The 14,041-nt window shown below is 35.4% G+C and overlaps 1 protein-coding gene across 1 annotated transcript in view; it reads right to left on the bottom strand.

Annotated features, from left to right (window-relative positions):
• The window catches only part of LOC136026035 (G protein-coupled receptor kinase 1-like), a gene marked incomplete in the record, with an annotated part of 161,755 nt that overhangs the window by 52,927 nt on the left and 94,787 nt on the right, over positions 1–14,041 (bottom strand).

Here is a 14,041-nt window from a genome sequence, read left to right as displayed (position 1 = left end):
CGGGAGTAGAAGATCCGACATCTTCGCTATGGGCCAGGAGAGCACAGAAGGTCCAGCAACTGCACTTCCATGTGGGAGGGTAGAAGTGTCTGCACATTCACCTTGCTTGGGTGCAGCAGGTCTTGAAGGCCCGGCATGCGCAATGACCGAAGGTCTTGAGGGGGCCATGGAGGGACCATCAATTTCGCTATTTATAGGGTCTGTCTCCAGACTTTGCATAACTGTTGCAATCCAGGCCTTTGCCCTTTTAGGAGGAGGTGGATATTGGTCCAAATTTTCCTTAAAAACAAATAAAATTTTCCTTTTCCATTTATTCAAAAATACATCTTATTTTCAACATGTAACCACTTAAACTTAACTCATTGCACCCTTGCCGATCTTGACAGTAGGAGGATGGGGCAAAAAATGTCGCAATGATATGAGACTATGGATGGCAAATGATGAGTAAACCCCTTTCAAGTATGAGGAATTTAAACTTTCTTAACCTTAGAAAGGCCGAACAATTTCAATAAGCGAATATCATTGATCGTAAACTTGTGTTTTTATTCTTGCAACAGTATAGTAAAGGAGAACATTCTTCACGCATATTTCGTTCTTGAGCTTCTAGTAGCTCACGGAGCGGGGCTCATGTCCCCCATGTATATCATCAGAAATCTTGTAATTAAAATTAAAATTTTCGTTTTTCCAAATAACTTGAGAATAATGTTCCCACATAAATTTAACTCATTACACACCAACTCCTTCTATATCAATCTCAGAAATCCATAGTTTTCACGTCCCGCGACGATAAAAGAAACTTTTCAAAAGAAAAATAATGAATTCAACTAACCAAAAATAGAATCAAATAATCTAGCTAAGCAAAGGTGATTTATGTAGCGAATATAGAAAAAATGGGGTATTTAACAGAAAATTATAAATTAATGAGTATCCCTGGTCGTAAGTATTTTAATTTTGCAATTATATTTTGATTTTATTCTTTCAATGATATAGTAAAGGAAAATATACGCCCCCTTTTTCACGATTAAGTAGCAATAATAAGTTATGTTGAGTGCTTGAAATGGAACTAGTCAGAATTTGAACATAAAAAAGGCCACTCCCCTCAAAAACAAAAATCAAGAGTAAATATAACATGTTTTCTTACACAACTACCTTACTGGTTAAAAGAATCAAAGCCGAATTGTATAAGCTCTCATTCTAGCTCACAAAGGAACTATTTGCCTTAAATACAAAAATCTCCTTTTCAAACAATTATTTTACAGTATGCGTTACGTTAGACACATACAGGAAACTAATCCTACATCTGACGCCGTGCTATAAATATGGTTTAATCCGAATATACTTAGTTATGAAAATATTTAAGCTAAGTTGTATCGTGCTATTGAGGGTCATTAACAATTAGCGTAAAGAGTATTATGGATTTTCCATTTTGTGCAAGAATAGTGAAAGAAAGACACATTAAAAAGGCACGAGAAAAGCATATATTTTTTACACGAAAAAGGAGATCAATTTATCACTGAAAGAACCATGCAATAGCAGGAGGGAGTGGGACTTTAGATGATTATCTAATATAGAGATTTATATTAGGATACATTTGGGTATGTTCATCTTTTGAACATATTGGTGAGGGGAGGGGGTATAAAAAAAGAGAGACTTACCTGCATATAAGCACACATCCAATCCTTTTTCAAATTTCTTTGAAAATCCATTTTAGAGAGTTGATGTTTACGTTCAAAGTCTAATAGGAGACTGATGAGGGACCCTGTAGTAGTATCTGTTTTATAGCCCCCAGAGACAATAGAAAATTACTCGGTTCCCCTTAAAAGAATGATAGGTGACGCTTCTTTTTTTCTGGAAATTGTTGGATACTAGGAAGCCTTTGTTAATAGGATCAATCAATACTTTTTTACGACAAAAAATTCTTAGCTATTTTCGCCATTTAAAAATCAAGACTCTCCCTAAATATTCTCCACATAGAAAACGGCGGCAAAAATCACTTGTTTGATAACACGAAATGGCGGAAATGCATGAAATATTGAGATGATGTAAGGAGCCTGATCAATTTTTTTACAACCGGGACCGGGAAAATTATGATTTGGCGGGGTCTCGTGGGTTTTTTAAAGACTCTCTATTAGGTAACGTTTGCATCTCGAAGAAAACACTATTAAAGAACACCCAAACCCTATGACATAGCACCCAAGGAAATCCTACTTTGGCGGGGGGATGCTGAAGGTTCTTTAAAGAAAATCTTGATTGGGGCGGGGGTTTCATAGGTTTTTAAATATAGCAAGCAAAGAAATCTTGATTTGGCGTAGGTTTTTAAGGAATTAGATAAAATATAATCTTGACTAACGGACTCTAACATGTCCTATTATGTAACACTCAAATCCCATGACGTAAGAACCAAACAAATCCTGGAGTAAAGAAGCCTTCTGAAGGTTTTTCCTACACCCTTAAGTTTTTAAACATGCTTCGTTGACCTAACTTGCACTTGCTGGCTGTCGTAAAAATGACGGAATAGAGCTCTCATGGAATGACAGGATAGGGATGTCGTGGAATGGTAGGATAGGAATATTGTGGAAGGCAGTATGGCAATACTACTAATGTGATTGTTACATAGTTGTTCTTATTTAAATCTTAGAAGAAACGCTGCTTTTTTAGAAGGGAAAAAACCATTGCTTTCGCTCTTCTGTGAAATTTTGAAAATACCAAATAAACCATGCCACCTTGGGCACGACCATTGATAAAATAAAAAAATATGATGGACTGTTTCTCTCCAGTTAAATAATTTGCCTCTAATAATAACTGGTTACCCTTCCAATAATAAGTTCATTTATAAGCCGAACAAAATCATTTAAGACAGTATTAAATAAACACATCACAAACTGATAACACAAATATATATTTATAAATATATCTCCCCCCTCCTTCAGAAAAATTTAAATTACAATTCTTTCTTCAGCTTTTCACAAAAAGCCTTTACGAGCCTGAAAGATTTTTCTTTTTTACAGTCATCTGCAGGGATCCCAGGAGCTCGAGGGTAAAATCCTCAGATAAAATTAACTCTTAAAAGAGAAAGCCTCGGGCACTTTGCAAGAATTAAACTACCAGTATTAAATTCTCAAGCTTTTGTTCCGCGAGCCTAGCTGGTTTTGATATTATGAGTATTACAAGAGAACGCGGGGCAACGAGAAAAACGAGGTAATTTAAAGCCAGTGAAAAATGATAAAGCAAATATTTTGGGCGAAAACTTCTGGTCTCAAGAGGTAAACGCAATGCGGAATAGAATATCAAACTTTCATCGGAGAAAGTATTTTCTAAAAGGCTTTATTGTGCCTTTATTTCTTTCGGGTTTTGAAGTGTTGGAGTTATGTTTCTTCGTTCTTCGTTTTTTGTATTTCTTGTTTTCCCTGTTTTATTTTCTCCTGTTGTATTGTTTGGTCAACGTGGTCTAAGAACTTATTTACTATATAATACGTTTAGCTTAGTCAAGAATCCCAAAACAGAATCACAGCAAATCAAATTTACAGAAGATGCTTAAAACTATACACACCGAAACAATTACAGAATTCGTTTAAAATTACGTCCCATAACAATACCTATTTTCACGCTAATTTAAAAACATGTATAAGTTTATTTATATTTGCATGTGCTTTCTTTCTCACTAACAGTTTATAAACCGTTGACAGAGAAAGTTTCCAGAAACTAGTTCTAAAATTAACTTCCACATTTTCATAAAACTTTCCAGAAAAAGCTCTAGAGCTAACATCTTTTTTTTTTTTTGAATACATTTGTTCCAAAAAAGCAAATGATGTATTGAATTGTATTTTCGGTGTCAATAAAACCTTTCTTGAGGATTGCCTCGAAATTAACGATTTTCAAATAAATCCAAAGTCTACCTCTAGAAACAAAAGCAAGGGGAAAATATCTTAACCAAGGTCAAAACTTGAAACTAACAATATTTCCCCATGATAGGAAGGGGATTTCAGCTTTTCGCAAGGTTGAACTGCGCAAGAAGGCCAGGGGTCTTTCTCGTCTTCCCAGGTTGAAGTATGAGCAACATGAAACAGGCTTTAACAGCAAGAAATTTGGACGACGTGTCGCCGGATAGACTTTAGGAGAGACATAAAGAATACTGTACCTTTTTTTTACGCCAATAATAACGCCAAACCTAATTTTTTTCGAAACTGTTTATCTGCATATAGGTTCTCTTGTCCCAGTCAATGTAATCTTATAGCCAATCTGGAAGTATCTATCTTTTGGTTTCCAAATCTACGTTTGGACAACAAATTTTTGAGCTGTTTTTTGGACCGAATCGGCTAAACGGTGTTTTTCACCAGTTTTGCCTTTGCCCGTGGATTTACTGCATTAAGTTTCATACTGACCAGGGACGACAAGTATTTCGATTCGTTTCTGGGCCCTCTAACACCCTCCTCTCTGCCAACAAAAATCTGCGGTCCCCTTAGCACAACAACGGTCTTTGAAAGCTTCAAGGCAATCAGACGAAATTTTTGACCCTTTTTAGCCCTATTTCAAGGGGGGTCGTGTCCCCAGCCTGGAATTGTTTTGGTGCATTTGGGTTCACTTGATACTGAAGAGTTTAAATTTTAACCTGTTCAAAAAAAAATTATTGACAATTTTTGGGCCCATTTTTCAGGCAAAGTAATATTTTTAGGCCCTTTTTACGAAATGTTTTTTTTGTGAATTTCAAACATGCTTTTCATTCCAACCAAAAAAATAAAAAATGGTTCCATTTTTGGGGTATCCGTGTCCCTCACCTAATTTATTTTGTATATTCGCCATGGTCGAGGAACTCGTGTGTGTAGGTCTCAAGCCATTCGAAAAAGTTTTTCGTCTTTTTTTTCGGGAGAACAATTTTTTTCTTTTTTTTTTTGTGCATTGGAATCCTCTTAGCCTAACTACTGGAAGATAGAACTTCTGAGCGAATAAAAAAATACGCTTGACAGGCCTCCTTTTGGGGAGGGGTATGTCTCCAGACTATTTCTTGTCCTCTTGGCACAGGGACTTGCAGCTCCATCCTTTAAACTGATCAGGGAAAACAAGGTTTTTGGCCCACTTCCACGCCCTCTAGAACTCTTTTCCTTCCAAACAATATTGTGTAATCCTCTTAGCCCAGGCAACGATTTGTGAAAGTTGCAAAGCAATCGAGAAAAAATTGACACGGGCCGCAATTTCAAGGGAAACCGTGCCTCCAACCTAAAATTTGCCGTGAAGAATAAGGCTCACTTGGTCAGGGAGTTAAGGTTGTAAGCTTCAAGCCGTCCAGAAAAAAAAGTATTGAGTTTTTTGGACCCCCATTACTTCAAACATGTCTTTTTAAACGTTGATTATAAACGTTTCCTTTTGAAGTCTTTCCGCTCCAACCACCGACGACCTGCTTTTCATTTTGGTCCAAGATGGACGACCGAAAAGACAAATCCCTGGTAATTTGTCATTATGTACCCATAATAAGTGGTCAAACTACCTTAACCTTTTTTTTTATTCAAGCCCTACGAAGTGGAATCGAACTACAATGTTCGTGCAGCTCATTGTTTGATATACACTCTTTCAAACAAGCACATAAGACTATCCTCAGATAATTCCTCAGGAAAATACTTGGCATATCTTCCGCGCACTCTCAAAGTGCCGAAGTTTCAGAACGATGCTTCACCACTGTCATAACCTTCGCTTATAGTGTTCTAATCTAAGTTCGCATACCTATCTTCATTTTCTTCCAAACTTTATTTAATTATGAAAACACCCTTCGCCTTGGTTGTTTCCACTGTATCCACCAGCTTTACTAATAATACTGCCAAGGTAAGTGATGCTACCCACTTGAAATCATCTATCCACACTCATCTCATTTACATAATCTTGGTCTTGGGGAGTTTTACATTCCCATTTGTCCATAGCTTTAATGTACTTATACGGTATACAATTCAAGGACCGACCATGACAAAAGCTTTTCTATCAGTTGAACTAAATAACTGTTCATAATCTATAAAACTGGGGATTATGGAAGAATTTATTAGCAATTTCAATTTCAAGTTGATGGAGCCCCCTCATGAAATTTCTAAGACCACCCTTTCCGTATAAAGTGGGTAGGAAGGAGTAAATAATACATTAAAGGCAAATTGCTCTTTACCATAGGCATAACGTTGGGTCATGGTAAAGAGCTAGCTATCTTGCTTCTCATAAGCGGCACCAACAATATTATGATGTGGTTTGAGTTAGAAATAAAGGATTTCGAAGAAATTGAAACTGTCGAAGTAGTTAAAAGATGCATTTACTTGAGCATGAATTTTATTCAAAGTATCTACATGAATCTTTCAGACAAGTTTTTCCATCAGTTAGTTATCTGACGAAAAAAGTAAAGTTTGAAAGAGTGGTGAAGAGTTACTTTTGATATCTTAATTTAGTTAGCAGCATCGCATTAGAATTTTCGTTTTCAAAAGGAGGGTAAATACAAAACTATAAAATGTTAACATAGTACCCATTCAAAAGATTTTTGAAATGATAGGGGTATACGGGATGATCGAGAAAAGTTGATGCCCTTACGTCTCGACTTGGTCAGCCTTCAAAGGAGTCGTCGTCTGTCTCTCAGCTACAAGAAGACAAGCATACTAAACTATCGGGCCGCTTCGAGAATAGTACTAAGATAAAACAGCAGGATCTTTTCTCGCAGGATTTTTTCTCGTATTTTAGCCATACAGGCATCTTAGAGCATCATGGCTAACCAATCCGTTCTCAAACAGTTCGTGGTAACGAACTGTAGTAAGGAGCGACCCGGCTCAATAGTAACCAACACTCTAAATAATTGAATTTTGATATCAATAGCTACATCAAAAGAATCGCATTTTAATGATGATTTTAAATATATAAGTTTCATCAAGTTTAGTCTTACCCATCAAAAGTTACGAGCCTGAGAAAATTTGCCTTATTTAGGAAAATAGGGGGAAACACCCCCTAAACGTCGTAGGATCTTAACGAAAATGACACCATCAGATACAGCGTATCAGAGAACCGTACTGTAGAAGTTTCAAGCTCCTATCTACAAAAATGTGGGATTTTGTATTTTTTTCCAGAAGACAAATCACGGGTGCGTGTTTATTTGTTTGTTTTTTTTTTTTGTTTTTTTTTCCCAGGGGTCATCGTATCGACCAAGTGGTCCTAGAATGTCGCAAGAGGGCTCATTCTAACGGAAATGAAAAGTTCTAGTGCCCTTTTTAAGTGACCAAAAAAATTAGAGGGGATCTAGGCCCCCACCCACGCTCATTTTTTTCCCAAAGTCAACGGATCAAAATTTTGAGATAGCCATTTTGTTCAGCATAGTCGAAAACTATAATAACTATGTCTTTGGGGATGACTTACCCCCCCCCCACAATCCCTTGGGGAGGGGCTGCAAGTTACAATCTTTGACCAGTATTTACATATAGTAATGGTTATTGGGAAGTGTACAGACGTTTTCAGGGGGATTTTATTTTGTTTGGGGGTGGGGCTGAGGAGAGGGGGTTATATTGGAGGATCTTTCCTTGGAGGAATCTGTCATGGGGGAAGAAAAATTCAATGACAAGGGCGCAGGATTCTCTAGCATTACTATAAGAAAACAATGAAAAATAAACATGAAAACGTTTTTTCAAATGAAAGGAAGAAGTAGCATTGAAACTTAAAACGAACAGAGATTATTACGCATAAAAGGGGTTCTAAAAATACTTTAGCATAAAGAGCGAGGTATTTAGGAGGAGATAAATACCTTGCTCTTTATGCTAAAGTATTTTTAGTAATTTCAACTATTTATTCTACGGCCTTTCTGATTCAGGGGTCATTCTTAAAGAATTGGGACAAAACTTACGATTTAGTGTAAAGAGCGAGGTATTAACGAGGGTACAAACCCCCTCGTATACATAATAAAAATATAAGGTTATGAAAGTTTGTTACGTCAGTTAATTCTTAAGTTACGTATTTTTTTACTAATAAAAACGTTCGTTAAAAATTAAAAGTTCTAGTTGCCTTTTTAAGTAACCGAAAAATTGGAGGGCAACTAGGCCTCCTTCTCCACCCCTTATTTCTCAAAATCGTCTGATCAAAACTAAGAGAAAGCCATTTAGCCAAAAAAAGAATTAATATACAAATTTCATTTTAATAATTTATGTGCGGAGAGCCAAAACCAAACATGCATTAATTCAAAAACGTTCAGAAATTAAATAAAAAAAAAATAATTTTTTTAGCTGAAAGTAAGGAGCGACATTAAAACTTAAAACGAACAGAAATTAGGCTACTCCGTATATGAAATGAGTTGTCCCCTCCGCAATCCCTCGCTCTTTACGCTAAAGTTTGACTCTTTGCCACAATTCTACTTTTTGAACCAATTAAAAGCTTTAGCGTAAAGAGCGAGGGATTGCGGAGGGGACAACTCATTTCATATACGGAGTAGCCTAATTTCTGTTCGTTTTAAGTTTTAATGTCGCTCCTTACTTTCAGCTAAAAAAATTAGTTTTTTTTTTATTTAATTACCTTCAAGGTCCAAACAATGCCGTAGGAAATTAGTTATTTTCAAGATATGCCTTTATGTAACATTTTTATCCATTATTATTGAGAAACTAAAAATAAGTCAGCATAAAGAAATTTTCTATCCAGATTTATTGATCGATCTTAACACCAATGTTTGTTGTGAAAAGATGATGTCTTCTTTCGTTAAAACAAAGGACATAAAGTTATAATTTTGGGAATGCCGTTCTGAGCGTTTATTTAAAAACTTTTCAGCTTAAAAAGTTTTTTTCTTTGCCTTTTTTTACTGTCTGCGCTATATAGAACTTGCCAATAGTGGTTATTGTTTTCACAACCTCATCTTCCAAATTGGTAAACGATATGGTGTGGTACAAGCTTTTTATTTTGACTTCCTATAAAAAAAAAGTTGAATCTCAACCAGGCATGTAGCCTGGATTTCTATACGATGAGAAAGGATGGAAGGTTGAAACTGTATGATAAAAGATTATCATTATTTTTTTTATCTTGGAGGGGGGGGTAAACAAACCACTAACCAAGATGGTACAACCTTATTCTGAATATCAACAAGCGCCGAGTTGCAACTTTTAGGGATGTGGGCAAATTAACTTTATTACTTATTTTTCTGGTTCTAAAATAAAAGTAGAAAATACAGAAGAGCCAATAAACCCTCAAAGAATACCAAAGGCCATGCTAATGCTTTCAAAGATACAACATCATGAAACATGGAGGCTCTGTCGGATGATGAAATCCTATCTTGTCGTTTTCATTGATGCAAACATTTTTGTCTGGCGTATCTAGCCGATGTAACAATGAAAAAACAAAGTTCTTAAAACACTAAGTTTCAAACGACAAAATTACAGAAAAACAGTGTTTCAAATTTATATTACAAGGAGGAATACAAGGAGTCGAAATGGATAAAAGTATTTAGTTATAATGAAACATTTTTTTTTGCATTTCAAGGCGACGTAAATACTTATCAAACACATATCAAAGAAAAAAGCTACAATTATGCGAATTAAAGACCTTTCTGAGTCCTAGGGAATAAAATGTAAAGAAACTACTTCCAAGAAAAGACTGAAAAAGTATCCATAGGAACACGGTGAGGCTAATTGAAAAGGAAATTCTTTTAAAAGCTTAAATAATTAAATTAGTACAATGGAAAGCTTTTATTGTCCCATCTCTCGCTTTTCTCATTAGAAAAAATTACTAGAAAGAATTTTGACTTTCCCTTGTACTTTATAAGCATGGATTTCAGTCTAGAGCCTAGTTTTATTCAAACACTCATGATACTAAAAATCCATACCGATTTTTTTTTCACTATGTTGCGGAGCAACACTACGGCTTCTTGCAGCTGATTTTTTCTTCTTTTTTTCTCGTGATCAGCGGCCTGTAACTTCGAAGTGGTAAGAGATACAAACTCAATTTTTTTTCTGGGCATGAGAATAGTGAAACAGGACACACAAATTCAACTGAAGTTCCTGAGATTTTCAGTAGTTTTCCAGAAAAAAAGGGTTTCTTTCTCGTGTTGTACACGGTTTCAAAACAAAACTATTCTAACTGGGAAAGTAAACTTTTCCAGGACAATTTTGTATCGCAATCCTGAAGAACATTAAATTATCTCTCCGTGAACCAGAGAACAAAATTCTGTATTTCTTCTAGATTTCTTAAAATAATTCATCAAAAGGCAATCTCTAATGGCAAATTCAGATTTTGGGTTATTTTCTAAAAATTTTAATTCGATGCCTCTTGTATTTTAAATGAGTAATAATATGAAAACTACACAAGATGAAATTAACTTTATTATCAACGAAATTGCTTCGTTCCCTTAGGAATAATTTCCAAATTTGTCATGGCACATAAAAAATGTTTGATATCCTACCAGTGACTATTTTTCTAGATCCTGACCTTCTAAGATCTGCAGCTGATACTGGTTTTTCAAATACGAAATTTCCTCTGTAACTTTTTCTATTTTTAAGTTTTGATCTTGCGAATTCCCTACACCTTGTCTAAGCAAACTACCATAACTTCGAAATTTAACTTTTTAGAAATAAAATAACTTTCGGAGGCTGATAGAACTTTATATTATCTTTTCGACAAATTTATGAAAATTCCGTATCTCTCATAAATTTTTGGCAAATTACACCGGAAATTCTGAATTTGAATCAGACCTTCCATTTTCTTTTTTTTCTTTTTTTTTAACTTGTTAATTTTGATGTTTATTATGTTTCATAAGTTGTAGGTCATAAAAAAAGAAGAAAGAAGAAAGAAAAAAGGAAAGAAGACATGCTCTGTTCTATATCCAAAAAAGAACTATGTACTAAAAAATTAAATTTTAGACGATGGACTATTACACAGATTTCCATTAACCACAGTAAATACTACTACTACTACTACTCAACTACAACTTCTACTACTACTACTAACAACTCACCACAGCACCAAGCCCCCTGAGGCCAACACAGCTACGCACGCTCCTCCTCCATCCCAATCCATTCAGAGCCTCCCTCTTTATACCCCACCCAAGAAGTTCCCATTTGCTTTAAATCTTTCCTTATCACTTTCTCTCGCCCCAGACGAGGACGACCTGCATTCCGTTTAGCCTTACACGGTTGGCCGAAAAGGACAATCTTTGGCATTTTGTCATCCTTCATCCGCAAAAAGTTCCATAACCATCTCACCTTTCTTTCGTTATGGCCCTAGAAAGCGGGATTGAACCAAGATTATAGTAGAGCCTACTGTTTGAAATACGATCAGTCAGCCGGCTACCCAGAATAATCCCTAGGCAATTTCTCTGGAAAACATCTAGTAAACCTTCATCCACTTTTCGGAGCGCCCATACTTCAGAGCCATATTTTACCATTGCGATCACTGTATATTTCAACATTCTAATCTTGATTTGTAGACTTATCTTTTTATTCTTTCAAACTTTTTTTGATTGTAAAAAAAAAAAAAAAAACACCATGAGCCTTGGCTATTTTACTTTTAACATCTTCACTGTTCCCACGGTCTTTACTAATAATACTACCAAGGTAAGTGAAGCAGTCCATCAGATCAATTTTTTTGCTCCCCAACGTCACCTTTTCATCATCACATATTCCTAGCCTTAGTGACTTAGTCTTCTTAACATTAATTTTCAAACCTATTCTAGCACCCTAAACTCGGAAAACATCAAAAAGTTCATTCATTTTGCTCACACTTTCATCTAGGATACTTAAATCATCAGCACAATCTAGGTCCAGGAGAGTTTTTTCTTCCCACTTAATTCCGTGGTCTCCGATTACCTTTCCTGTGCCCCTTAAGACAAAGTCCATCAAAATGATCCATATAAAGGGGGATAGAACAGAACCATACTTAACTTCTGATTTAATACAAAACGAGCTGCTAACCTCATTTCCTACCTTAGCCGCAGCAGTATTATTCTCGTACATAGCACTAATCACTTTAATGTATTTGTTTGGTATACCATTTAAGGACAAAACCTTCCTAAAGCTCTTCTATCGACAGAATCAAACGCTTGCTCATAATCTATGAAACTGAAGACCAAAGGTGTTTGACAACTAAGGCACTTCTCAATTATTAACCTAAATATCATGTTACTAAGTAATTTACTACCTACAGAGACCAGACTAATGCCTCGATAAATACGACACTCATTCTTATCACCTTTCTTATACAGTGGTTTAATTAAGGTTTTCCTAAAATCGTTAGGTACTTCCCCTTTTCCAAAAATCATATTAATAATCTTCAATAACTTATTTCTAACCTCAGAGCCACCAAATGTAAGAAACTCATTTACTATACTAACAGCACCTTGGGGAGTTATTATTTTATAATTCTTTTAGTACTGTCGCTAATTCTTCTTCGCAAAACAAATCTTTCTTCACATCCAAGGCATAAAAAACTTTTTTCATTTTACTGCAACTATATCTCGGTTTAGCACATTCTCATAGTATTTACTCTCTTTAACTCTTCCGTTATCACTAATTGTGGTCCTGTTCCTATCTTTAACTGAGACAAGTCCGGATTGACTACTCCTTCTCAATTTATTTACATGCCAGTACAAATGTTTTACTATTATGCCGTCTTGCTGAATCTTCCAGATCCTCAGCAATTTTATCCATGGCCTCCACTCAACACTTCCTTAGTTCATATTATAATGCTTTCTCCACTTTCTTTACATTCCTTTTGTTTTCATATGATGTATCTCTCAAATGATTCTTATACAAGCCCCTTCTCTCTATTAAACATAAAGCTTTTTCACCAATATTCCTAGCCGCAGTCTTAACTTTCTTTCCAAAGAGACTTCACAAGAGACTTCAGCAACTTCACAAATTGTTTTTCTAAAATTATTCAAGCCATCTTCCACATTTTAAAATTTTGAACTCTCAAGTTTAGCATTCAACTGTCCCAAGAAAGTTTCTCTCAAAATCTAATCCTGGAGTCTACCAACATCATACCTTCCCGGAAGGTAGTTAACCTTTCGAAATTTCCACTTTAAATTAACCCTAGACAGTACTAGATGGTGATCTTTACTTTTAACATCAATAACATCATTCCTATATACCCTAGTATCTTGTATTGATCCTGTCAGTTTTCAGTTTACTATAACATAATCTATAAGGTTTGCTGTCTTACCATCCCGGGAGTACTATGTCAACTTATGGGCCATTTTATGACCAAACACCGTATTGGCTATAACTAGATTGTTATACCTACAAAATATCAAAAGTCTGTAGCCATTACTGTTTTCTTTTCCTACACCAAATTTACCTAGGCAAGGATACCATCTATCCCTATTTCTACTAACCTGGCGGTACATTGTGTACATAGTACACAGTGTAAATATTCGCAAAATAAAACAATGAGGATACAGAGTTTGACGATTACTTCACATACAGAGAACTTATTTCAGAAGTTCTCTAATTAAATGTTGATCTTGCAAATAACAATTTAAAATAATCAATAATGCATTTGCAAACATGATACGGGAGCATATAAACTTATTGCCTTGAAATATATTTTTAGGTTTTGCTCCTAAGCTATAACTTACGGGTCAAAGTTACAGTAACGTTCCAAGGGGTCTTGGCAAAGGACGTCCAAGGTGTTTCTATTTATTTTGAGACCTGAATCAAAGAATGTGTGACATTTACAAGGGTTGGAGCTGGTACTATCGTCAAAAAGAAAACCACTGACGCCATCTAACTTCCTAGCTATTTAGTCATTATATTAGCCAACCTTAAACTGATGATTAACTGTCTTTTGTGGCATAATAAATAGTAGAGAAATAAGAAAAAAGCAGAACCCCGTCAACAGTAGGCCTAATAATTTAAAGATTTCATCGAATCCAGACGTGATTTTCCCAAGCCAAACAAGACCTTCTTTGTACAGACCTTCTACCTAAAATGATCCTTGAAAAAAAAAGTCGACTAACTATCAAATATAAAAGAATTCAGCTTTGATTCAATAGCATTGCAGATTGTCTGTATCAACCATCTAACTTTCACTGAAATTTTCTAATTTTATAACAAAATAACCA

Source organism: Artemia franciscana, chromosome 4, assembly GCF_032884065.1.
Source record: "Artemia franciscana chromosome 4, ASM3288406v1, whole genome shotgun sequence".
Lineage (NCBI taxonomy): Eukaryota > Metazoa > Arthropoda > Branchiopoda > Anostraca > Artemiidae > Artemia > Artemia franciscana.
The sequence above is the reverse complement of the archived record's forward strand: the minus strand, read 5'-3'. Positions and strand labels throughout refer to the sequence as shown.